The sequence below is a fragment of the Nothobranchius furzeri genome, chromosome 13 (assembly GCF_043380555.1).
Source record: "Nothobranchius furzeri strain GRZ-AD chromosome 13, NfurGRZ-RIMD1, whole genome shotgun sequence".
NCBI lineage: Eukaryota > Metazoa > Chordata > Actinopteri > Cyprinodontiformes > Nothobranchiidae > Nothobranchius > Nothobranchius furzeri.
In genome coordinates this window covers 47,877,258-47,904,638 of record NC_091753.1, presented here as the reverse complement: position 1 = coordinate 47,904,638, position 27,381 = coordinate 47,877,258, and the positions used below count along the sequence as shown (strand labels likewise).

Genomic DNA, 27,381 nt, shown 5'->3' with positions numbered 1-27,381 from the left:
AATGGGAGTGATCAACTTCTGCACATGAGAATCAGGACACCTTATGCACTCACACCCCTGGCCAGGATGGTGCAAGTGAAGGGTGCAAGTGTGGAAGTCCGAGCATTGGGCCTGGGCCACTTAACTTTCATGGACTCACCCGTTTTGACTCGTAACGGGGAAGGCTGTTGTTGGCTTAGTGTCCAGGAAACAGCAAAGAACATCTTAGTTAGTAGAAGCTATCCATTAGCAATAACTACTTCACCACACGGCTGAAGCTCCTCCAGGTTTGTGTTATTTGCGAAGCAAACGGAGAAGGTGGTTGAGTCATGTTGCTGTTATCCAATCTGAGGCAAAATGTCCAAAAATCAGGAAATAAGACTCCAAATCCTGATGTCCGAACCTCATCTGTGATGTGAGTCACTACTAGTCCCTGGAACTGGTGCACCGGTATATTTTATCTCCCAGAGTGCGACTTACAAGGCATTCCGGATACCGAATACGGGACTTAAGACAGTATGTGCCTTACAGTATGCTGCATAGTGAAGGGACCCAAGTTTTTCATTTTTTATTCGTGGATTTTAGTGGTTGAAGGTTACAATTCTAGATTACTGCCCATGTGCATAAATACATGTACATGTACCTTTGTTATTATTTTTCTGCAAATTATTCTCTTAAGTGTTGGTGCTGCTGTAACAAGTGAATTTCTCCACTGTGGGATCAATAAAGTGTTTTTTACTCTATTCTATTCATTCCAACAAGAGAAGACTACAAATGTATAGAATAAATGAATGTCGCACACCTTTAACACCAATCACAGAAACAATAAAGCGCTTCACAAATAAATAAAAATCAGAATCAAGACAATTAAGATAAAAAACAAAATAATAAAAGATAGCTAAAAACAAAAATGATCACATAAGCATTTGCATTCTGTGTTTTTAAACTTCCTTGTTCTGTTTGTGTTTCCTTTTGTATCGGCACTCATGTCATGACCACCCACACTGAGCCGAACCGCTGTCGTGCTGCCGAGCCAGCGCAGCTCTGTCAAGACCTCCCAAATATTTTATAATTTTTGCATTATAAAAAAGAAAAGCCTCTTCTATATCTTGTTAGTTGCAAGGTGTGATCTCCATGGACCCAACTTTTTATTCCCAGAGCATCCCAATGGTCCCGTCAACTCCTCAGCTCTCTGTCTGGTTCCTACTACAATTCCAGCTGTGACAGGACACATTTGTCCAGATGACAGTAAATACCACAAAGGGGGACTAAGTGGGCTATTACATGTTTTTTTGGTACAAGTACATATTCACATGAATGCCAGAACCATAAAATATCAGACAGCCTTGGATGGCCTACTTTCTTTCTTTGTGGGTCTTTGCAGCTCTCTTTTTCCCCGGTTACCGACGCACACAGAGATGTCCATTCACATGAAAGAAAAGTGGATCATCTCCATCCATTACATATTCTCGCCCCAACGTATTTCATCCACAATGTAAGCAGAGAAACCTGTTTATCAAATCAAATCATGTTTTTCTCTTCCAACACCCGTGAGTAATTACAATGTGGGACTCTAATATGACTTGGTGGATGTATTCATCTAAATAAACCCAAAAGAAATCAAGAATTGACCCATCACTTGAACAAACTGATGGAAAATGGATTTTCCTGCAGCATTCAAAATGCATAATCAGAGGTGTAAGCAGCATATCTTTCATGGACTTGCTACGAAGTGAAATGTTGTTTTTCTTTCAATGGAATACAAGAACTTCAAATGTTCTGCAGGACTTGAACTCAGAGGAGATCTTTAAAGAGCAAGTCACCCCCCTTCCAGAGTCTCACCCCACCCACACTTCCTGTTTAAAATGTGCACAAATAAGACTCCAAATCCGGCTGTCTGAAGCTACTTTGTCCTCCAGCTGACTTCTACATCCTCAGATGGGTGCACTGGAGCTTTTTTTCCCCCAGATAACGACTTACAAGGCATTCGTTCCTACTACAACCAACGGCTAATGTATTAAAAAATGAGTAAAGTTGAGCTTACATGGTTTTTAAAATATACAAATGTACTCGGACTTGGAAAATAAACCACAGACCTTTTTTGATACATGCAGCTGTCTTTCTCCTTGCTTATTATTGTGCGTGGACTTCTGAAATCAGGCGTGGCGTTGCAATCTGATCATCCTGTGCAGTTGCTGAGGTGCAGCAAGGAGCGCCGAACTTGGCGTGGTCTCATCGGCCCGACCGGGCCCAACGGCACCGAGCCTGACGTGGTTCTATCGGCCCGACCCAGCGGCACCGGGCCCGGCGTGGTTCCATCCGCCTGGCATGGCAGCGCCGAACCCAGCGTGGTAACACCGGCCCAGCCCAGCGGCACCGAGCCTGACGTGGGTCTATCGGCCCGACCCAGCGGCACCGGGCCCGGCGTGGTTCCATCCGCCTGGCATGGCAGCGCCGAACCCAGCGTGGTAACACCGGCCCAGCCCAGCGGCACCGAGCCTGACGTGGGTCTATCGGCCCGACCCAGTGGCACCGGGCTCGGCATGGTTCCATCTGCCTGGCCCGGCAGCGCCGAACCCAGCGTGGTTACGCCAGCCCAGCCCAGGGCACCGAGCCTGACGTGGGTCTATCGGCCCGGCCCAACTGCGCCGAACCCAGCATAGTTCCGCCAACGGGGCCTAGCAACACCGACTCCTGAGGGGTCCTGCTGAGTCAGGCCCAACAACATTCATCGCGTCGCGGTGAGCACGTGACCAGAGGACGACGGTTGCAGATGAGTGGAAGAGATGCCAGGAAGAAGAGCTGGTGGACGAGGTAAAGAAATGGCCACAGAAGACCTGGAGGAGATCAAACGACCTCTGAACTTTATGTCAGGTGAACTGTCAAAAGTAACATCACAGCAGGATCGATTATTGAGACTGATGGAGGAGGTGAAAGAGCTTAAAATACTGTTAACTGGAAAAGATGAGAAGATTTCGGCCTTAGAGCAAAGAGTGGATGAACTCGAACAATATACAAGACGAGAGGATTTGGTGATAATGGGACTAGAAACCCGACACAGAAGCTACGCAAAAGCAGTAGCAAATCATGACTTATCAGAAGAGGCTTCAAAGAACTTGAGACACTAGAGCAGCAAGTTGTTACTTTTCTGCACAGCAAGAACATAACTATTCAAAGAGATGCTATATCAATATGTCATGCACTGTCTAAAAAATTTGAGAAAGCTAAACCAACTATTATTGTACGGTTTACCAGCAGAAAACAAAGAAACAGCGTTCTGTTACAAGCAAACAAGCTTAGAGGCACCAATGTGTACATAAATGAACATTTAACCAAAAAAAAATGGGACAATAGCTAGAGAGGCACGGATGCTAAAAAAGCTGAAAAAAATTGTAGCTACATGGACAAGGAACGGGAGTGTATGGATCAGAGAACAAGAAGGGTCACAGGCTAAGATAATAAAGGAGCTGGGAGAACTGGAAAAATTTAATAAACAGTGAAAGTTGGAAGAGGCATGTAGAATCAAGTAAAATCTCATAAAGCATCACATAAATGAAATACAAGTAAACCACAACACAAGCATATGGACATAACAACAAATACATATGAGGAACTAGAATACAAGATATATGACCCTGGAAAGGAACTAGAAAATAATTTGTACATACATATGAATAATAAATGTGAATATTTTAGTGAACAAGAACTAAGTGATTCAGTTTTGACAGAAGGTACACTCTCGATCATTCACTTCAATAGTAGAAGTTTGTATTGCAATTACTCTAAAATATTGGATTATTTAACACAAGATAAAAAAAACTTTCAAATCATTGCTATAACAGAAACATGGTTAAAAGAAGGAGATGAGGAGGAGGTACAAATAGAGGGGTGTGAAATGTACTTTATGAATCGGAATAATAAAAGAGGTGGTGGTGTTGCACTGTATGTATGTCACAATTTAAAAAGAAAAGTCATTCATAACATGTCAACAGCCATCCAAGATGTAATGGAAATGATCACTATTGAAATAATCTCTGAAAAGACAAAAAACATAATAATAAGTTGTATCTATAGAGCACGTGGATCTTGTGTAGAATCGTGTACAAATACAATTACTGAGATGTTGAGTGGAATCTGTAACAAGGATGTATTTCTCTGTGGGGACTTTAATGTTGATATGGAAAATGTAAACAATTCAAAGACTGCAAACAACTTCATAAATTCAATGTATCTACTGGGTCTGTTTCCACTGATAACCAAACCAACAATAATTAACACGCATAGCTCAACAATTATAGATAATATATTTACTAATGCTTCAGAGGGGGTAGAGAGAAATGGAATAGTGATGACTGATATCAGTGATCATCTGCCAATTTTCACAGTCTATAAAAATCACCAGATCAAAAATCAACAGAAAATGGAAAAACTTATAAGGGACAGGTCACAAAACGCTATAGATGTACTAAAAAGAGATCTGGAACAACAAAACTGGGATGAAGTATATGTTGATGATGTAAACATGGCTTACAATTCTTTTATAGGAATATTATGTAGTCAATATGATAAAAACTGTAAAACAAAAACTCAAACACAAAGAGGGAGGATGAACAAACCATGGATGACAAAAGGGCTGCTGAATGCCTGTAAGAAAAAAAATACATTATATAGATGTTTTTCAAAACTAAGAACAAGTGAAGCAGAAAGGAAATACAAAAAATTTAAGAATACATTAGTTTCTATAATCAAAAGACAAATAAAGGATTATTATAGCAATTTATTAGAAGAAAACAAAAATAATATTAGAGCAACTTGGGGAATAATAAATAATGTCATAAAAAGAAATAAAATAGCTTCAACTGTTCCAAATTATTTTGAAAACGGACAGTCTGAAATTAGTGAAACCAGTAAAATAGTAAATGAATTTAACAATTTTTTTTTACTAATGTGGGACCTGACTTGGCAAAAAACATTCCAAAAGAACTAATTGTAGTACAGGCGAGAATATCAAAAGCAATAAAAACAGTATATATCTAAGTCCAGTAACTAGTGATGAAATAAGAAATATTATCAATCAATGCATCAATAAAAGAAGTACTGACTGTGATGGTTTAGACATAACATTAATAAAAAATATAATAGAAAGTATTATTCATCCATTGACTTACATATGTAATTTATCTTCTGCAACAGGGACATTTCCTAACAGGATGAAACTTGCAAAAGTCATACCACTTCATAAAAGTGGAGACAAACATATCTTTTCCAACTACAGACGAATATCTTTATTGTCACAATTATCAAAAATATTAGAAAAATTATATATTGCCAGGTTGGACCGATTCCTGATCAAAGAAGAGATATGAAATGACAGTCAGTATGGTTTTAGAACAAATCATTCAACATCCATGGCATTAATGGAATTAACAGAAGAAATATCGGAAGTCATTGACAAAAAACTCATCTCATAAGTATCTTTATTGATTTTAAAAAAGCATTGGATCATAAAATTCTTATTAAAAAACTTTGTAAATATGGCATCAAGGGGATGGCCTTAAAATGGATAATAAGTTATCTTACCGATAGGCAGCAGTATGTTCAAATAAACAACACAAAATCACATATTAATAACATTACTTGTGGTGTACCACAAGGGTCGGTATTGGGCCCTAAACTATTTATCATTTATATAAATGACATTGTTGAGGTATCCAATATATTAAAATGCACCTTATTTGCAGATGATACAACTTTTTACTATTCAGGAGATAATGTTGAGCAGATGATAGAAGTGATGCAAACAGAGATGAAAAAAATTAAACTATGGTTTGATGGGAACAAGCTATCGTTAAACAGTGGTAAATCATGTTTTATGATATTTAGTAATACATATTCAAATGATGAAATTTTATTAAATATAGATGAGATTAATATTAAAACTGTTAAAGAAGTCAAGTATCTGGGAGTCATCATTGATGAAAAAATGTCTTGGAAACTGCTATAAAAAACTAAAATATCTAAAACTATTGCACTGTTACATAGAGCAAAAGGGTTGTTTGATAATAATTCACTATATTTGTTATATAACTCACTGATCATACCGTACCTGAACTACTGCACAGAAATCTGGGGAACAACATATAAAACTTACACAAATACCATTTACATCTTACAGAAAAAAGCAATAAGAATGATCACAAGGAGCAACTACAGAGATCCGTCCAATCCATTATTTATAAAATTAAAAACATTGAAATTCTATGATCTGGTGGACTACAATATTTTAAAATGTATGTATAATGCAAACAAAAGGAACGTACCTGCAGGATTAATCAAAAGATTTTCAAAAAGACATAGCAAATATGATTTAAAAGGACATGAATTATTTAACATACCTAGACATCGGATACTCGTAAAGGAACATTGTGTGTCCATTTATGGAGCTAAATTGTGGAATAAATTAAATACTGAAATCAAGAATGAAAAAACAATATTGACTTTCAAAAAAGAGATAAAAAATGAAATGATTAACTTATATAGATCTGTTACATAAATGTGTGAGGGGAGGGGGGTTGGGGGGGGGATAAGGAAACAAGTATGTATTCATATGTGTATATATGTATGCATATAGGTCTATAACTTTATGCTTCTTTCTGTGTAACTTGTTTTCTCTCTTTTTTTCAATTCATGGGGTGAGATTGGGTCGGCCAACCAGTCCAGGAACTATATTGTTCAATTTTTTTAAGAATCATATGATTGTTTCATTTGTATTAATGTTATTTTAGTTAAAAGGGGCAGACAACATATGTTTTTCTTCTTTCTGTCCCCTTTTTCATTTTGGCTTGCAGCAATTTAGTTCTGTATTTTTATTTTAATGTCAATAAATGAAAAAAAAAAAAACTCCAGCCCCTGGGAGTAAGAGGGTTGTGTTTAAGAGCTCCTGAAGCCTCTCGCGGCTCTAGTAACCAAAGTGTGTTGCTTGATAAAAACCTAAAATAAACAGTTACACGGTCAAATACCAGCAAGGGAAACGTGCACATCGTGTTCAAATCTAGTTTTCTGGAGAGAAAAAAACAGAGCAGCACATTCCTCCAGAAGACGGGGGCCGTGTGACACGTCGCTGAGGACTCTGACCTCTTCGTTTTTGTTCAGCTGTTTTCAAGTTTGAAATTCAAAAGCTTTATAAAAGATTCTGGACGAGAACTAAAGAAAATAAAACATGTGGCATTGAAAATGTCTCCTTTGCACTGTGAGTAAAAATATTTAATTTCCTCCAAAAATGGCTCTAATTCACTAGTCTTCAAATACTTAAAATTATGTGTTTTCTTAGTTTGACCCAGAGGCTGTTGGAACGGTGATCCTTTATCACCTGACCATCACACAGGACTCCAGCTGTGGGCTCAGGCTATTTTAGCAGCTTTCAGCTTGTCTCGGTGTTGGTTTTAGCTAGCCTGATAGCCGATTGGCTGTGCTACAGCAGGATGTTCAGATTCCCTCCCACTGGGCTGCCACTGGCTCCGCTCCACAGCCATGTGTCTGGCTGAATGCAGACCCCAACATGAGTTCCTTTTCTGATCTCCCTAACTGGTTCTGAATGCACACTCATAATTGCAAATCTTTTCTCTCTAAGCCAGTTGCACTAAAAGAAAGAGATTCACTTTCCTTTCAACTTAAAAAAAACTATCCTTGCTACATGTATACGTGTTAATTTTATTCGTATTTTTAAATTCGTTTTCATATTCCTCTCCGATGTTTGTTTCTCTTGGTATTTTCGTCCATATGCAAAAAAAATAAAAAATACCCAGCCAATATCTTTGTGCCAGAGAGCTGCTGAATTAATGATGCAAGAAACCCATTGCTTGTGCTACCAGCCTGACATGCCGGACACTGAACGGGCGGATTGTCACAAGTCGATCCAGCAACCGAATCCTTCCAGCTCAAGAAACCCAATCATATTTCATACCTTGGCCATGAAGCCTTATGGCTTATCTGGCAATGCAGTCTTTTCATTTGTTTCATTGAATTAACTCCTCCATTTGCCTTTGTTTTGCAGTGCTCTCACACATTCATTTATTCACAATGGAGCGTGCATCGTGGAATGCCTCGTCATTGTCATTCAGCAAAGCTTGTTAGATTAATTTTGTGTTTCCCTTTTCAAGCATGGAGCCTCTCCCCAACCATTTGTGAAATATAGACACAAAATGACTCTGTGATGCACCACATTATGGCTTTTGAGCTGACACCTTGTCAACAGTAATAATGGCATTACACTGAAGATTAGTTGGGCCATTTGTTGCCTTTGAAAGCCCTCCTGTTACGCAAACCAAATCATCTTTTTTACCTGACACTTTTTGTGGCTGACAGTCATGAGTGAGCTCAGTCACCTTGTGGAACCTCACTATGTCTTTCAGTGAAATATTAGGAATCTTCAGATAGCGGTGTTGTTTATCATCTATCACCACCGAATTGCACACAGATCAGGTGCAGCAGTAAAACTAGTGATATTTAAAGTGAAAACAACTGATCATTCCATGAAAATGCATTGCTTTTATTTGGAAAACTGGTCATGAAAGGTGCCAGCCATTTATAGTTGCACATTGAGTACAGTCCAGTGGCCTCCACCAGGATGACAAGGTTAGTCACTACACAGGATGGCTTGAGGAACTTTATAAAGAATGCATGACATTGACTCAGCCTTGACCTCACTAAATACTTATTCCACCGAGCTCCACAGAGGTCACACAGCCCAGATGATCCACTGTCAAGGCTCTAGTGCAAAACGCTAGGAGACATTTATGGGACTTTAGGTGACATCAGGTTTTAATCTGTGTGCAGCTTAAGTTTTTTTTAAAGTAGCACTAAACAGTTTCCAGCTTCTCCGCCCCCTACTGCTTTAAAGTGGAATTACAACTGCCATAAACAACACTGCCTGCTGTAGTTAGCACTAACAATGAGCTAATGCTAACATGAGCCAAGTCTTACTAAATAGGTCACAAAGTAAAAAGATCCACACTGTTGGACAAAAATTGTTCTTAATTACAAGTCACAACAAAGCCAGGTCACCATCAGTCTGTGATTTCATGGCCTTCCTCAAATAGGCCGTGCTGATTTTCTCTCCAAAAACATAATTATCTGACTTTTACTTCCTGGCTCCACCATGATGTCAATTAAAAGCAAGCTTCTTTTTTCTTCTTATTTTTGTGCTTTTTAGTGACAGCAAAATTTAAAAAGCTAACTGCTAGCATTTTGTTAGCTACCAGCACAGAAAAAAAGCTAACAGCTGAATAAGCAGGTAAAGAGCACCCCCAGGGCACCTACCTGCTCCACAAAACTCTTAAGTGCTGTTTGTGGTCAGCAGGTATCTGTCCCATGTGAAGTTGGAAAAGTTCTACCAACACAATGACTTAACCCCACTTTTTATGGAATTGGCTAAAGTGTAAAAAGCGGTTTAGTGTCACTTTAAGGTTGAGTCAAGGTGACTTTATTTATGAAGCACTTTAAAAACAGCCAAATCTGACCAAACCCCAACTGGATAAAATACAATCAAAACATAAATAAGCTGCAATAAACCATGAAAAACCACTGAAATTGAATAAAATGTAAATAATGCATACTGGGTTAAAATTCAAAGTAAAGAGGTGGGTCTTTATTCACCAGGCGTGTAATGATGTCTATCTAAATCAGCGAAAGATTATCAGTCTTGTTTTAGTTACGGCCAATCACAGTGCTCTAAATTTGTTAGGCTGGCTTAACACTTGAGGTGCAACTGAGAAAAACTACAAATATGGCGTCAGCTCAGGAATGGCGCTCGTTTGAAATGTCTTTGGCATCAACTTTCAATTATTTTAACTTGAGCTTTTCTTTGAGACATAAGCAGATAGAGGTACTCAAGTACTTCATTTTTAAAAAAAGTATGTATTTGCTTCTTCTTTGATTGTGTATGGCAGAGAATCGTAACGATGAATATGTTACGTTATTCGTTGCTCTGATTGGAGACAGTTTGAAAGACAGTCGTAGGTTGTGCCCCAAAACAGGGTGGATCCTCTACCTCAGGGGTCCTCATTTATAATGGTCCGAGGGCCACACACAAAACAGACCCAGAAGCAAGAGGGGCCGGGGGCCGGGGGGGGGGGGGGGGGGGGGGGGGGTTGCTGCTGCTGTAATGCACATAACACACAAGCTTGCAATATAAAGCAGGACAACACTTGTCCCCCTCCAGCTCGGCTGTGTGACTGCACTAACCTGTCCTGTGTAACCCTCAACATGTGACCCTCATGTCCATGCCGTCTCTAAAGGAACAGATAAGATCTCCTGTAACTTAAAATTAACCAAAGCTTCCTCCCAGTTTCTCTTTAACTTGAATTTATCATCAGTTCATCATCATGAAACAAAAGAATAAAGTGGAACAAGAACTTCTATCTTCCATTTCTCTCTCCTTTTAACTTCTCTGTGTCCCTAAATAAAAGAGAGATGATTACGCTGCAGCCGCCATCACTGACCCCGCTCCCTCCCCAAGACCGGACCTCCCGACATCACAGCACTCGGTCTGATGGAGCGCTTCCAGGAGATGAAGTTATTAAAAATAATAACGCGTTTGGAGGAGCATCCTCTGATCCTCTCTCCTGTGTGAGCAGACAATCTCCCTCTCTCTCTCTCTCTCTCTTTCTGTCTCAGTCGCTGATCGAGGGGGCGGAGCATGCCGCGCGGCAACCCGCTCAATTAGCATAATTTACGGTCCAAATCCAACAGAACCGGTCGGGCTGATTCGGTTCGGGTTTGGTCTCAGGTTATAACTCCAGTGCTCAGCCCTGCAGCACCACATAAAGGCGGATCAAAGTTTCCTACCCGGTAAATGTGGAGAACACCGCTCTGACAGATTTGGATGCTGCGCTGGTGCCGCCGTTAAAATAACAAAACTACATTCCACTATAATTGATTATGGTTCTCCTCTATGATGCAAATTTTTTTATGCCCACATTTCATGCATTGATTATTTGACTATTTTCCTCAGCTCTGTCTATCCTACACCTCCCGGTCGGCCGTCGGGGGTGGGGGGTGCGCGCGGGGTTTGGGGCCACAAAGAGGGCCCGCGGGCCGGACGTGGCCCCCGGGACGCCATTTGCGGACCACTGCTCTAGCATAAAGATTCCATTTGGTTAGTTTAACATCATCTTTCTGAACTTCACATTATGACTTTACTAGTGGGTGGGTTGAGCATGTAGTCCTGATCCATCAGGTTTGTGACAGAGACTTAGCTTTAATCCTGAGTAGACTTTAAGATTTGCTCTTCTTGATTTCCAGGCAATGAGGCTTGAGTAACATTATGTTTATGTTATTTTTATTCTTTTTGCAGACACTTTTATCCAAAGTGACTTACATTTTATGACCTATAGGGCATGCTGTGATTTGTGGGGGAAACCGGAGCCCATGCAACATTAATTTTTTTCAGCTAAACATGACCTTGCTACATGTAGTTGTCAGGAACAAAGCGTCGGCTTCTTCTGTATTCATTTGCATCTTTGCTTTGTTTTCACTGGAAGAGGGTGGAAATGAAGACGTGAACATGTTTGTTACAACACGAACACGGATGTGCACCACAGAGCCTGTGATTCTTTTTGTTGGGCTGCTTTGGCAAGTCAAATATCTTGCAGCTGCCACCTCCTGAAGCTGTGTTACCAAATGTTAGCTTCTCATTTAAAAATGTGAAACGGTCTCTGGTAATGTCTTAATCATCAGCCATCAAATGGTGACGTTTCTGAGTGTACACAACCCAAAAAACAGAGGAAACTGAGACATTTGTCTTCAGGCCATTTTAGACTTGTACAATCCCCGTATATGGCTGCAGTTGTGTTACCAGATAAATCATGTTTTGCATCCATTTGTAAACAGCTTCACTTAAACAACATGGCTTCCTTTGGAAAGAAATGTCAGCATCTCCTGCCAGGACAGAGCTCAATAAGACTAAATGTGGTTTGCAGCGGTTATTTCCCTAATTTCTAAAGCTTGATATGTTCTCATTCCATGCTGGTTCTAATTGCATGCTCACCTACGTACTTGTTCTAAATATAGTTATGCTCCTGCATACTCTGAGGTTCTAAGATTTCCCCACAGAGGGAGGAGAGCTGAGGTGGATACTAATGTCTTCTGTAATTGAAATTAACAGTCTCACACACATGGACCTTCAGAATCAGTCTAATTGCCTCCCTCATTTAAAAACATCTGTTGCGTCTTTGCAATCTGCACCAGGTTTCATATAAAATGGGATTATTGGTGCTGCTGCATATGGTACAGAATGTCATTCTTTTTTCTCGGCTAATTTTGCGACAGCATGCTGAAAGTGATGTAACAGTCTTTTGATGCTGCATTCTCCAGTCCATGTTCTTCACCGTGGCCTCATTGTAAAAGGTCTCGCTCCTCTGAACTCAAATTCCTCTCGCTCTCCAATCCTCCTTCGTTAAAAGCCTCGATCATGAGAAAATGCAATTACAGTTCCTGAAGTAAAAACAAAAAACCCTGAACTTGAAGGATTATCCACGAGGCGTGAATCGTGGTTTTTGGGATGTTTTCAGGGCATGGTTAAGGTTTGCTCACTTCCAGGTAAAATAAATGTAAAGAAAACGCATTAATTAGGGTGTACTATTGGCTTTCTAACAATATCAGATATACTGATGCAATCTAACGCATCTGAATATATTACCAATATTTTCAGAGTTCCCACTAATAAAAAAGGCCACACCCTCCTGCATCTAATCAAAACAACCATTCCAACACAATGGAGCCCAACGACATCAATAACTCCTCAAGGGGTAGGGAGGAGGGGTATTCATAGGTAGTTTCAGCTTCAGTTTAAAAGCCTTTTGAGTCAGAAAACGGTAGAATGCCTTCTCCAGGTCAAGGATGAGGTCCTGCCTCAAGTGGAGGCGTTTAAGGATCTCAGGGTCTTGTTCACGAGTGAGGGAAAACTGGAGCGGGAGATCGACAGGTGGATTGGTACAGCATCTGCAGTGACGCGGGCGTTGTACCGGTCTGTCGTGGTGAAGAGAGAACTGAGCCGGACGGCAAAGTTCTCGATTTACTGGTCGATCTACAAATCTATGGTCACGAGTTTTGGGTAGTGGTCAAAAGAAGGAGATTGCAGAACATATGCGGCCAAAGTTTGTTTTCTCTACAGGGTGTCTGGGCTCTTTCTTAGAGATAGGGTGGGAAACTCGGTCATCTGGGAGAGGCTCGGAGTAGATCTGCTGCTCATCCACATCAAGCGGAGCCAGTTTGGGTATCTGGCCAGGATGTCTCCTAGATGCCTCCCTGGTGAGGTATTTCTGGCACATCCAACTGGGAGGAGACCCAAGGACATGCTGGAGGGACTTTGTTTCACATTTAATAAACAATGCCAATCATTTCAGATTTTACATTTTAATGCCAATATCGACCTATAATGCTTGGCCTATCATATCAGATTTAATTATTTGTTTATTGTGTTGGCATGAGGAGTCTCTTAAAGGTCAGCCTAAATAGAAGAAAACAAGCATTTTATTCTTCACTGTAACCACTGAGTGTAATTATGAAATCTCTAAACTTGAACTGGCAAATGAAGTTTTATTATTGATATTTGAAATGCGAAAGTAAATGCAGTCTGTATTCAGTTCAGTTGAATTTAATTTCATAAAACGCATATTTAAAAGCCAATGCACATTTAATCTACAATATATCTCATCAGAGTTGAATTTCATAATGTTTTATCTTTGTTATAAGAACACACACACACACACACACACACACACACACACACACACACACACACAGCCATAAATAAACAGGTTCAGAAAGTGGAAGATAAATTACATTAATAATGTATTATTTTAAATTGAAGTGTTGAACTGATTTCAAGAGGAAATCTGTGTTTGCAGGTTTAAATGTGTTGATGGATTATCTCACTTTCAAGTGAGCAATACTCATTCACAATTTGACAGCACCATTTGAATTGCTGCTCAATATTTAATGACTCTACCTACCTTAGATCTCAGTAAACAGTCGCTGAACAACGTGCCTTTGTGAGGGTCCCCTCTGTCCCTAGAAAAACAACAAATCAGCTGTTTCACATTCACACCCTGAAACATTTGAAATAACAACAAATCACATTTGGAGTGTATTTTTTGGACTAAAACATTTGGTTTATATAAGTAATATTGATTTAATCTGTTAGGGAAAAAACTTGTTTTGTTTTTTAAATATAATCAATCAATCAAATTGTATTTATATAGCACCTTCCACTGCCTTTACAGAAGCCCAAGGCGCTGAATATAACATAAAAACAACAAAAGAGCAAAGATACCACAACACAGATTAAAGCTGCATAAAAGAGTGATTAAAATAACAAAACAGAGACGATAAAAGACTACAATTCCAAAAATCCATATTACATAAATGCCAAACAATAAAAATAAGCCTTCAAATGACTCTTAAAGACCTACGCCCCCTTCAGACAGGCCATGAAAAACAGAAATGTTCGGGAATCTGTCCTTAAGACCTTTGTGTCTGAATACAAACATTCGGATAACCTTTTCCGTGATTAAACCGGACGAAGCCCCTAGTAACAGATCCGGACTTGTAATGGACAGGGCGGCTGCTTCAGACTGGTGAGGTCGAGTTCCGGACAGGGAGGAGGGGGAGGAGGAGGGGACCGGGGGACGCTGTGCGCTCCTAGATAGTTCACTCCTGCAGCATGCGGCGAACCATGGCAGCTCGCCTCCTACTGTACCATCCCCTAGACGCGCGACGGAGCGCTTCACACCACTTCCGTGATTCCTTTATTAACCATTGAGCTTCACCATCCAGGTCTCTTATGTGTCTTTGTGTGCGCAGAATTATGCTTAACATAAGTCCGATCAGTGAGAAGAATTCTATCTCTTTGTCAGCCGTGTTTGACTGAATGGCTTTGTTTGGGTAAATGACGCATGCACGCCCGCCGCACTATCTGGGTACAGCCTTCCCACCCCCTCCCCCTCAGACATCTGGAACTTTTCCCTGCTGTGTGAAGGCAGCCGAAAGGACAAGTTCAGGTACAAAAGTGGTGTGTCTGAAAACACAGTTCTGGTTAAAAACCGGACTAAATTGTCCACTCATATTCCAGAATGTCAATCTGAAAAGGGTTTTACAGCGATGGGGACTGTTTGACAACAAGTAGGAGCTTGTTCCATAGTGTTGGAGCTAGGACAGAAAAGGCCCTTGTTGTTCACCTCTTGTTTTCAGCCTTGTTAGCTGAGAGAAGAGAGTGCGTAGGGGCATGCATCTGAAGCAGCCCAGCCAGATATGGTGGGGCACCACCGTTTAGGGAACGGAAGACGAACAACAAAACCTTAAACTTTGCCCGGCAATCCACTGCGAGCCAGTGTAGGGAAGGCAGGACAGGAGAAATGTGTGTTGTTTTGTTTGAGCCTGTCAGGAATCTAGCTGCCGAGTTCTGAACCCAATGAGGATTGCTGTATACTTGATGCAATTTGCTGGGTTCCTTATATAGGAAACATTATTTCTGATTGGCTTAATGAACTGACCTGAATTGGAATGTTTATTATGTGAAGTGCCTTGAGACGACTCTTGTCGTGATTTGGCGCTATATAAATAAACTTGAATTGAATTCAATTGAACCAACTGCAACCACTTCAGTGCTGCCTGACTCAGCCCAACATACAGTGCATTGCAGTAATCAAGCTGTGATAAAACAAATGCATGCAGGACAGACTTGAGATGCGTCCTAGACAACATTGGCTTGATAATACAGCCGTGACTATAAAATAAGGAACAAGAACGTGCTAAGATGCTTAAAACTGTATATCTGGGATACATAAAAGATGAATTCAGTCTGAGTTCTTTCATTTGTATTCTTTAGCGACATCATGGTGGAACGCAACAAGAAATCGATGAATGCAACGACTTGAACCTAAAGAACACACTGAGGATTTTGCTTATTTAAAACTCCCAAAAGCCATTGGTGTCTAGGAAATGTAACGTATATACCTGACACATCCTAAAGGTTCCAACAAAAGCACGGGTAAGGATTTTTTTACTTTGATCTCCTCTTGTCTGAAGTTATTGATGTAGCTTCTGAGTCATTTTCAAAGAGCATGCAGATTGAATATAGATCAATAAGTAGTGTGAACATGCTTTTATTTATTTTTCAATTTTATAATGAAGAGAACCGGTCTACAGTGGGTTGGCAGAAAGCTGCTAATGCAGGAAATAAATCTTAATGTAGTTTACATTCTGAATCTGTTAAACAGGAATCTAGACTTATGACGATAAGGGAGGAATAAGTCTGGTTGGGACTAAATGTATAAAAGTACTTTTCATGGAAAAAGAATGAATATTTTTAGTAACAATACCTGTAATTTGTTTATAATCAATGAATCAGAATTTAATGACTAAAGGAATTTAAATCTAAAGGTGAATTATTTTTCCACTCATGTTTGAGTGAATTCACATCTTACGTTGTTGTTCTTCTAAGAAAAGTATGTTTTCTATTAAAACATGTCTGGAACTCTGGAGTTTACACAAGAACAGAATGAATAACTGGTTTCCAACCCACAATCAGCCATAACCATCAATACAAGAGTTGACGGTGGTAGTTTCAGATGATGAGATGATGGTAGTCTCTATACCACTTCTCTGAAAGCGACACAAGTCAACAGTGTGGGGTGGTCAAAAACATAACATTTAACATTCTGGTGATCACAGGGACCAGTGACGCCGGTGCATGGCAGCCTCGTCTCTGTCAGAGCATCCCAAATAACCCAAGCATGCAAGGAGAGGACATGCAAATGTTGTGTGTAAAGGCCAAAGCTGGGATTGAAAACGTAACTGTGTTTTGTAAAGATCCAAAGCTATCAACAGGACCCAGGAGGAAAGCTACCTAGTGTGGTTTTTGGTCAGCAAAGGGCTGCAGAGCGGTGTCAGATATGAAACTGGTCAACTTTCTAACTCAAAAATCATTGAGATCAATGTTAAATCTTTAGCTTAAAGTTTAAAACCTATAGCCCTTTGGACAAGACACACCATGCAGTCAAATCAGTGTAATATTACCGCGCCAGCATGGCGTTGCACGAATTTTGCGACATTTGTTCCGCTCCACTTGGTAGTAATATTGGGGTAATGGTCTGTCTTATAAACGGCTACTGAGCCATGGCGCAAAAGAGGGAGATGTCATGATGACGTAGGGAGTTAATGCCGAGCTCCGGCCAGCAACTTTACTGAAAATGAAAGTGAACCCGGGCCGTAAGTTTTGCTTTTTGAACAAAGTCAGCTGAGACGGCAAACTGGAGCACCACAGAGTGTCTCTCTGTTAGAGCTGGAGCTCAGATCAACAGAGACTGCACAAGGACTGATGGGGACAGACACCTTTTGGAGCGGCTTGTTAAAAAAACTTTACGATCGTGGCTTCAATCGCAATAAAAAACAAGTTATGTCCAATATGAAAGGAAGTCCACGGCAGCGCGGAAACCGCCCTCACACCCCCCTTATGCCGCCATCGCCCAATCTTTTATAAAAAGGACACGATTGCGTCACATTACCGCCACGGTCTGACCACTTATAAATGACCTAAGGCTCCCTGATGCCGCCACGGCGTTGCGGCAAATTGACAGCATTGTTTAGTAAGAAACGGTTTATCGGTTGTTACTTTAAAGAAAGAAAGCTCAGGAGACAAAGTAAAGCATTTTGTTCTGTGTCTTAACCAGATTTAAAGTTTGACGCTTGCCAATACAAGAAGCTCTTTGGATCATTCTTCAATTCTACTTTAGCACAAATTTGCCATCTTGTGTTGCTGCCATGTAGGCACGACGACAAGAATGATCTTTTCTAGGCTGCAAACCTTTCTTGACCCGTAACCTCAAATCAACATTTTAACCATCACACATGCTCAAATGACAAGGATTGACCCACACTTGTATATCACCTTTCAGAGTCAGAGGACTCCAAAGCGCTTGATACTACAATGCATCATTCATCCATTCACACACACACACACACACACACACACACACACACACACACACACACACACACACACACGCACGGTGATGAGCTACACTGTAGCCACAGCTGCCCTGGGGCGCGCTGATGGAGGCAAGGCTGCTGAGCACTGGCAACAACGGTCCCTCCGACCACCACCAGCAGCCAAGGTGGGTCAAGTGTCTTGCCCAAGGACACAACAGCAGAATACTCTGTCCGGAGCCGGGATCGAGCCCGGACAACCAGATCTACCTCTAGAGCTACTGCTGCATACATACAGAACTCCTTAACCAGTCGTTTTCACGCCACTGTCTTTGAAGAGAGAAAGTCTAAGAGTGAAGGCTGTAATCCTTCAGAGAAATGATTATCCTGTAAGCCAGGCTGTCACTCAGAAAAGAGCATCGATACTACAGAGCATGAAGGTACCCACCTTGGCAATAGTTCAACAGGGTGGGGAGCCACCAGTTGTTCCACTCTGCAGCCTCTCTCCACTCACCTTTGGCTTGTGGTTGAAATCACTTTTTGTTAGCTGTGTTTGTCTCCTATCTGGTACTCAGAGATAATATTTACCTTCAGCTTTCTGCTGTGTGCAGACGCAGGTTAGGATTTCTGTATGTCCTGTCTACATCTGTTACTCCGTGCATCCTGCCATTGAGATTCTGCTCACTCTACTCCGTCTAATTAGACTGAGGCAGTAAGAGCAAAACAAAAGCCTCTTCTTTTTTTTTTCTTCTTCCTTCTACACGTCCTCTCCCTCCTTCCATTGCTTTTAGCCTTTGCCTCCCCTCCCCCTGAATCCTCAGCTGGATAACAGGGAGATTGCGCTAATTGATTTGTTAAAAGCAACTTTATTTCTCATGCTGTTTAAAAGACTTCTCTGTTGTAAGATAAACCACATTTTTTTGTTTAAAACCTATGAATTGCATATGATACTTCCTCATCTTCTTGTTTCTTTCGTAACGAGAGCCTACACTTGTCATTTCAATACATCTGCTGTATATTGTGAGTCGTTTTCTGTGTAAATGGAGCTCTGGAGCTCCTGTTTCAGGAAGTAGAGGTTAGTTAGAAGAAAAAATAAAAGAGAGGAGTGGGGGAGCAGAAAATGGCAGGATTTGGAGTCTTATTTATTAATACTCATAATATGCTATCATCTTGCCCAGGGGCGGCGTTAGGCCTGGCTACTTGGGCTGAAGCTCCGGATGTTTTATGAAAAGCCCCGGATCTAAATCGCGGAAGTAACATGCAGTACCAAAGTCCAACAGAGAGGGAGCAGCTGGCAGTAGTTTGTATACAGCCTGCCTGAACCTCCACCACTGAAGAAGAAGCCCTTCAGCAGCCGGCTTCTTCTACACTCTCTGCCTGAAACGCATGAGTGAAGATAGACATGAGGACGTTTTTTTAGACCAAAAGTACAACGACAGAACCCCAGCTTTGATGAGACTGGTGTTGACTCAGGTTTGTGAGTCTTATTTGAAAATACTTGTTGTGCTGCTGGTTTGCCTAAAGTTGGCTCATCAGATAAAGTTGTTGGAGAAAGAAAGGGAGTATTTACTATCATCTCACACTAAACATTAACAGGAACAATACTCTGCCCTGAAAATGCTTAATATGTAGCTTCAGATAAAAAATTATGTGGTACAAGACAAATATATATGATGTTGACTAGTGCGTGTCACGTGTGTGTATGCGCGCACGCGCATGTGTGTGTGTGTGTGTGTGTGTGTGTGGGGGGGGGGGGGGGGGGTGTTAAGCCCCGGATCTTCTTCAGTCCTAAATCCGCCCCTGGTCTTGCCTATGATCGGCTAACAGCGATGCAACTTCGCTGCCTTCGTTCACAGTTTTTTTATTTAAAAATGCAAAGTTGTAGTTTAATTTTTACAATAACACACGAATAAAGTCTGAACATGAATGGCCATGTTATGGAGCTACTAATGCTAACGATTAGCTTCTACTAGCCGAGACATGTTCTGCTCTCTTTTGTCCAATAAATCAACACAGCCTTCTATGGTCGCAAGCCAAGATGGTTGTGTCCATTAAAGGGGAACTACACCGTTTTGGCTTGCTTTTAGCATCCCCTTGTGTTCATTAATAGAAGCAAAATCAAAACCTATCTCCAAGCTGAGCGTTCATCTTGTAAACACCTTGATCTGAAAGCTGAAATGTCTCCACACCTTTCATTAGTGTTTACAGGAATGGTTCATCACTAAATTAAACAAATCAGCTGTGTTCATGATCTAGAACATGCAGGAAACGTACTGGAACCAGACTGCAGCGCCAGTTATGTCAGCTCCGTTACACTCCAACAGAGCGGCTCGCCAGTCTGAAGTTCCAAAAAAAATTATTTAAAAATATTTAAAAAATTGCAAAGTATCCCTTTCATTCAAATGTTATGCATAGGCACCCAGACCCGAACGTTTCCCCGTTTATTTTCTATCTGTGGCTAATGCAGGAAAAAGAGGTTCATGGTCAGCATGCATGTGAAAGTCAGCGTGACTGATCATATTTCAAAAAGATCAAGTATTCTGTGATGCTTAGAGAACCTCCACTTTATATATGATTTGCTTCTTTCTTTTAGAGATAAGTAGTGTTTTCAAACATTTAAACCTGTTGTAAGAACCAGAGTTGCAGCTGCATTTGTCCACTTTTTGTGCTTCATATACAGAAAGTGTTTATTTAAACACCATTTAAATAAATTATGCAGCAAGTAAATGATCAGTTTAGAGTATAGGGAAGCATACAGCTTAATGTAATGCTGCATGCATGGTGCCTACACTCATATGTATGCTCTTCTGTTCCGTCTATCCTGTCTGTATGCTCTCCCTCTGCTGTGGAGGACGATCAATATTTCAGTGGAGTCATTTCAGCTCTAGCCCTGTTTATTCCCTCTGTCTACCTCAAGGATTGGTGACGAGCTGCCCCTGGTGCTTTTTTTTTTTACTCATGCAGGGGGACGTGCCATGCGCAGGTGTGGACATACGTTCAGATGCATGTTCTGTCATGCAACCCTGCAATAATTTCACCACCTCAACCGAGACAGCTGTGCTGGCCAACCGCTCGTCACGAGGCTCCAAATTACCAGCTGCCCCACAATGCTCGGTCCAGCTGCCCCAGTGAGCCTCGTTCATTTATAACCAAGCCCACATGCATCAGACTCCAGCAGTGTCCACAAACACTCATTCCCCTCTGCAGGAACGCTTGCATTCCTCCATATGTGCATCTGTTGCACTGGTGGCTTCCCAGTTTTGTGGCTGAGTCTCAGCTGGGTTGGTTTGCTCACAAAGCCTGCCACCTGGTCCCACAAACCCATCCTGGTGATCGTTCCCTGCTAATAAATAAACTCTATCACCAGTTCATGTTTTGCTCAATTTTTGCACATAAGGGACAAAAGAGGAAGACAACTTAGCAATAAATGCATCTTTACTCAAATCAGAGCTGAACAGTTTAATCACCTTTGATTTAAGGTCTGTTTAGTGAATTTTAATGTATTCTCTTGACTTTGAAACACAATTAAAGCGCCCTGAGTTTTGTTTGTTGTAGCGATGTTTCCTTGCTTGCCTTGTGTTGCTTGTACAGGGGTTTCTGTCTAATGAGCTGCATCAGATTAGGGAGATAAATCATTAGACACACAGCTCTGTTGCCATCCACAGATTGACCTTAGCCATGCAGCGGAGTGTGAACTGTTTTCAGACACGTTCTACATCACAGTGCTGATTTAAACTTCGGTCCTTCAGTGTTACAAATGTGTATTCCCTGCTCCTTACCCTCCCCAACTCTCACCACCTCGTTTCCAAAATGCAATAATTGATATCGTCATGCTTCATTAGGGCTGTTTTGCAGCAGCAGAACAATCACAATTATTTCTTCTCAGAGTGATTAATTATCATTAATTTTCACTTTATTGTCAACCATAAAAACTTCTATTCCATCTCATAATTTGCATGCTCTCATTTCTTTGGATTCAAATTTTGTCTGTAAATTAACTTTATAGCTTGAAGCCGAGCTGAAAAAAGGAGCTTCACCTGACAGTTTGGGTTTAGTTGTTCAGAGGATTTTTTTTTGTAAACTACAGTAATTACCTCAGCACTTCTTTTACTCAGGATAACGAGTTTGGAAGACAGATGTGATTTTAGCTAATGAAGGACTTTTTTTAAGTTCATATTTTTGTTGAGGCCTTTTTGCTGCATTGCAGTGTGCTACTATATTATCTTGTCTCACACAAGATAAAATAACCACTTTAAGGGGAATCTCCTTTCAAATTTTAGTTATTGATGCTATAGAAAGAAAAGAAAATGCACTTTATAATAATCAAACATTTTCCAGTGATTTGATCATTTTTAGAGTTTTTATGAGATAAATGAAACAAAGTGTAATTATTTTTTGTTGAGCCCACTCACAGTTAACCAGTGATTTATCTAAAGTGTTATGCTTATTTAATTTTGTTTCAACTCAATATTGTCTTCCTGCATTTTTTAATACAACTCTGATGGGTTCCAGATGCTTCTGAGACAGTTTTGTGAGAAAAATTGTCAAAACATGCAAAGCAGTGCAAGCAAGGAAACTGAGAAGTCCCACGAAGATTTTGAGGTGTTTTGGAAACTTTCATGCAAGAACCGTTAACTAGGGATGAGCGAGTACACCACTATCTGTATCTGTATCTGTTCAACCAACTAAATTATCTGCATCGGTATCTGTACTCGGAATGGGCGTGGCATAACCCGGAAGTGGGCATGATTTAACCGGAAGTGGGTGTGGTTTACATCAATATATTATTTTAAGTCTGAAATTGATAAGGATTGATCAGAAGTTGCTATCTGTATTGTTTATTTGAAAACTATTTACAGAGCAGCCTCAGAATTGAGATTAAATATTTTTGATCACAATAGTAAAGAAACTATTATAGAACAAGTGTTTCAATAAAATCAGAACATTAATATTTAAGTGCATGGATTAATACATCTGAACTCATGCAGTAGGAACTAGGAAATATGAAATGCTAGAACCAGACACAACTTTATGTATATTTCTTTATGTTAATTTGATTAAACTGATATTTTTCTTAATGTTCTTGGCATTTTGCCCCACACAAAGTTAAACAAAACAATGTTGATTAAGGTGTGTGTGTCTGAGAGAGATAGAGAGGGTGAGAGGGAGAGAGATGGAGTTAAAAAAAATAAAAAATCTGACCGGAGCAGAGGTAGTGAGTGACTGATGCAGCACGTCAGCTCTGTCTTGTCAAATGCACCATGTAAATTACGAAAAAAGTAACTTTAAATATTCAACCGAAAAAGAGGCGAGCTGAAGAAAACCTAGGGAAAACTGAAGAAACGTGAGCAACAGTGAAGCAAGCACAGCGAGATCCGTTACTGTCTGTGTGTGTGTGTGTGTGTGTGTGTGTGTGTGTGTGTGTGTGTGTGTGTGTGTGTGTGTGTGTGTGTGTGTGTGTGTGTGTGTGTGTGTGTGTGTATGAGCCGGACGGACTGCGCTCCCGGCCGGCTAGAGAGTTTTGTATGTAGGGAGAGGCGGGCGCTCTACGTGACTGGCTAATCACAGAGCGTGGACAGTCAGTTACCCAATGAGGATTTTCCTTCAGCACGATTACAGATATTTATGAGTTTTACTCTTTTCATGCTCGTACTCGTCAAAAATGCTTTATCCGTACCGGATACTCGTATCCGGCTCATCCCTACCGTTAACAGTGTTTCACAGCAGTCACAGTCCTGTCAGATACTGGCTGAACTGAATGGGAAATTGGGTCTTAGATGTATTTTTTTAAATGGCCTGTATTTGATATAGCGTCTTCTAGAGTCCTGGAACCCCCAAAGGTGCTTTACAACACAACCAGTCATTCATCCATTCACACGCTGGTGGGGATGAGCTACGATGTAGCCACAGCTGCCCTGGGGCACACTGACAGAGGCAAGGCTGCCGAGCACTGGCGCCACCAGTCCGTCCAACCACCACCAGCAGGCAAGGCGGGTGAAGTGTCTTGCCCAAGGACACAACGACAGCGACAGACTGAGCGGGTCTCGAACCTGCGACCTTCCGATTACGGGGAGAGCACTTAACTCCTGTGCCACCGTCACCCACATTTATACACATTAGCCTCTTTTACAAAAAAAAATGCTGCCAATTTGCCACAACGCTGAGGCGGCATCTCGGAGCCTTAGGTTGTTTACAAGACTGTGGTGGTGGCTTGCCTTTTTTGCGACTGAAGCCACATTCATTAAGTTTGCTTAGCAAGCCACTTCTAAAGTAGTCTGTCCTCCACAGCCCCGTGCATCCTCTGATGATCTGAGCTCCAGCTCTAACGGAGAGAAGCTCCCCGAGCTCATCACTCCAGTTTATCATCTCAGCTGATTTTGTTAACAAAAGTGAAACTTACTATCTGTGTTTACATTTATTTTAAAAATAGTTTCTGGCCGGAGCCCGGCAGTAACTCCCAATGCCACCCTCTGTTGCACCAAGGTATAACATGCATTCACAAGTCCAGCGTTGCAGCAGTTTTGCTACCAAGCATGGTGGCACGAATGCCACAAAATTCCCGTATTGCCATGGCGCGTTCATAAGACACAGCATGGCAGCATTTTTACGCTGATTTTCTGGCATGTTGTGCCTTCTAAATATGGCTCTAAAACTTCAAATAACATTATTGCTTCAGAGAAAGACACCAAGATCACTAATGTTACCTACGTATCTGTGTCGCCTGCAACTGAGAGTTAAAAGTTTTCTCACCAACAATAGGTTTGTTTCCACTAACAGAGTTACCGTAAGGTTTTACTGGGCATTTGTGGTATGAGCGTGTCTCTGTTCCACAGAGAAGTTACCACTTTCTGACCCATGTCAGGGACCTACTGGGTGCCTGTACTGGGGTACTCGATAATGGCCAGGTACTGTTGCTGGGCGGGACTTGTGGTGAATTCATCCTGATTGGTTGTAACTCAATCAGAAATTATATCGGCAGACGTCGCCAAACACGGTCAGGACGGTCTGTAGCTCCCTAGTTGGGATGCTGCCCCCGCGACCCGGACCCGGATAAGCGGAGGAAGACGACGACGTCGCCAAACAACTGGCTTTTAGAAAATTGGAAAAGTTGCTGGTGAAATCACATTTTCTGAACTCCCAATGCTGAAAAAACGTGGCAGAAGTCCCCCACAGTGCTGTAATTTGGCCCTTCTGTGATCTCCTACAGAGTGCTACTGTATATAAATGGTGCTCTTTCTGATCATCCAACAGCCGCTACCCAGTTTCCATGAATGGATTAAATTACAGCGTACTTTTGACAAGCATAAAAACTTTTACGTAATTAAAATGCGTGGACCCCTTTTGGTGTTGATCAGTGACATCACTCAATGCCAGTCCTGAAAGTCCTGAAAGGGCCAGTTTTGGTTTGGAGACAAAACTGCTGAGAGAACCGAGATGTCGTATTTTCCCAGCCACCTTTTCCCTTCCCAGAACTCCTAAAGTGGAGACAAGAATAATGTGTTCTCATGATGCTATGGAGTTTTGTATTATGATGATGATGATGATGATGATGGTATGACGCTAGGGCTGAACGATTTAGGAAAATAATCTAATTGCGATTTTTTTCTTCAATAATGCACTTGCGATTTAATTCACAATTATTTTCTCAAGGGGCTTTTCTCATTTTTCAACTAACGGAAGCAAAAAAAGATTTATGTAACTTGTACTGAATATAAACAAGTTTATTTATCTACATATATCAACAAGTTTATTTGTCTACACATACATGAACACTCACAAGTAAAGACAACATCTTGTATCTGAAGGTGCAATGCTTTACAGCCAGGAGCACGTCGCTTGAAGGAGAATAGGAATTAGCATCAACTGTGAAAATGTATTTGCAGGAAAGAAGTGTGTCCCATTTACTGAAGTCTTTTGTGTTTAGAGTTCTTGACGTCTTGTCCGTGCTAGGGGTTGTATGAACTAGTCGACCTCACTGCTCTGTAGTGACTTTTTATGCCTGTCATCGACTAGTCGCTGTCACGTGATAATGACAAGATGCAGTCCTCGGAAAAGACAGCAGGTGACGAGCCCCTGCACATCTGGATTGAGGCGGAGGTGACGCGCTGTGCCAGAGCGTCGGTACTGACACCCACCGTAAAACAGACGTTTAACCAAATTGTAACCTGTTCCCTCTTGCAATTTAACCTTCCCCTCACCCCATCCTAATCTTAACCAGCTTGCGCATGCAAAGCTCTGATCGTTGACGCGCTCCAGACATCTGCGTCCTGAGTACGGCCACAGTAACATTATCAAATCAGGTGTCACCACTCAAAAACAAATGTAACGCGATCGTTCATGTCGGATCATTTCCTTTTATGTTTTCTGTCTTTTATTTTTGCTTGATGCACCCCGCTGCTGTGGAGCGGGTGATGCACTAAGGCCGGCGAGCAGCTCGCACTCCGCTGTTTTTGCGGTCGGTAGATCTTTTAGAACTGCAGTTCAAAGGTAACTCATAAGGTGAATATATATGAACCCAGGTAGCAGTTTTTCTTTAGGATTGAGAGGAGATGCAGGAAGATAATAAACAGACAGGACAGAAAAATAGTCAAATTAAAACAAGTTAGTTTTTGTACCTGGTGGTTGCAACAAACAGACACCATTGAAGGTAATCAGAAGTGAGGAACAGAAAATGAAATAATTATTTTAATGTTTAGAGCAGCAGGAACACTGAGAGGCTGCAGGCGCATCAGTGAGTTTGCGGCCGCTGCGCAGGGGGAGGGGGGAGATGGCTGGAGCAGGAACAGTTTATACATGCAGAAACTACTGTTGTTAAAAGAGATGTGTTTAACTTTGAAAATGTGGGCACAATTTTAATTGTCAAAAACTCCAGCGAACCAACCGACCCCCCTACCGCTTCAGTTGTATGACGTCATCAACCACTAGTCGAAGTCGACTCAATTTTCATTACTTGACTGTTGACTTTAAAAAAAATTAAGTCATGCAACCCCTAGTCCATGCAGAACTTCCGTAGTTCAGTTACATTCACAGCTGCTGGACAAAACTCAGTGGAGTTTAAGTACAGTTTTCTAGCTTTACTAAAATATCTGTCTGTACTTATTAAATAATGGCAGTTTTTACTTTTTATTAGACTCCAAATGTAATAATTTGGCACGTTTCTAATTTGTAAGAATCTATTCGGCGATATTAGCATTAGCACCCCTATGGATTTTTCCATATATATATATTAGCATTGTGCTAATCACTCGCTGCCAGTCAAATCACAGCCTTTGCGATTAGAAAATCTCCTTTTGTCACATTGCAATTTAATTGCATATGCAATTAATCGTTCAGCGCTATATGACGCACAGTTCTTGTCTGAGGAATTTAGTTCCAAAAAAGATTCAAGAGGTGTGAAGTAGGTACAAATTATAAATC

General features: G+C 41.1%; 1 protein-coding gene and 1 long non-coding RNA gene across 2 annotated transcripts in view; one reads left to right on the top strand and one right to left on the bottom strand.

The window, feature by feature from the left end:
• The window catches only part of LOC129163803 (uncharacterized), a 215,879-nt gene that overhangs the window by 11,023 nt on the left and 177,475 nt on the right, over nt 1-27,381 (bottom strand). The window contains exon 2 of the long non-coding RNA XR_008563590.2: nt 13,992-14,049. This is a non-coding gene — a long non-coding RNA (uncharacterized lncRNA). The remainder of the gene's footprint in view (nt 1-13,991; nt 14,050-27,381) is intronic.
• rtn4rl1b (reticulon 4 receptor-like 1b) overlaps nt 1-27,381 on the top strand; it is a 250,985-nt gene that overhangs the window by 93,291 nt on the left and 130,313 nt on the right. The gene's annotated exons all lie outside the window — the stretch shown is intronic.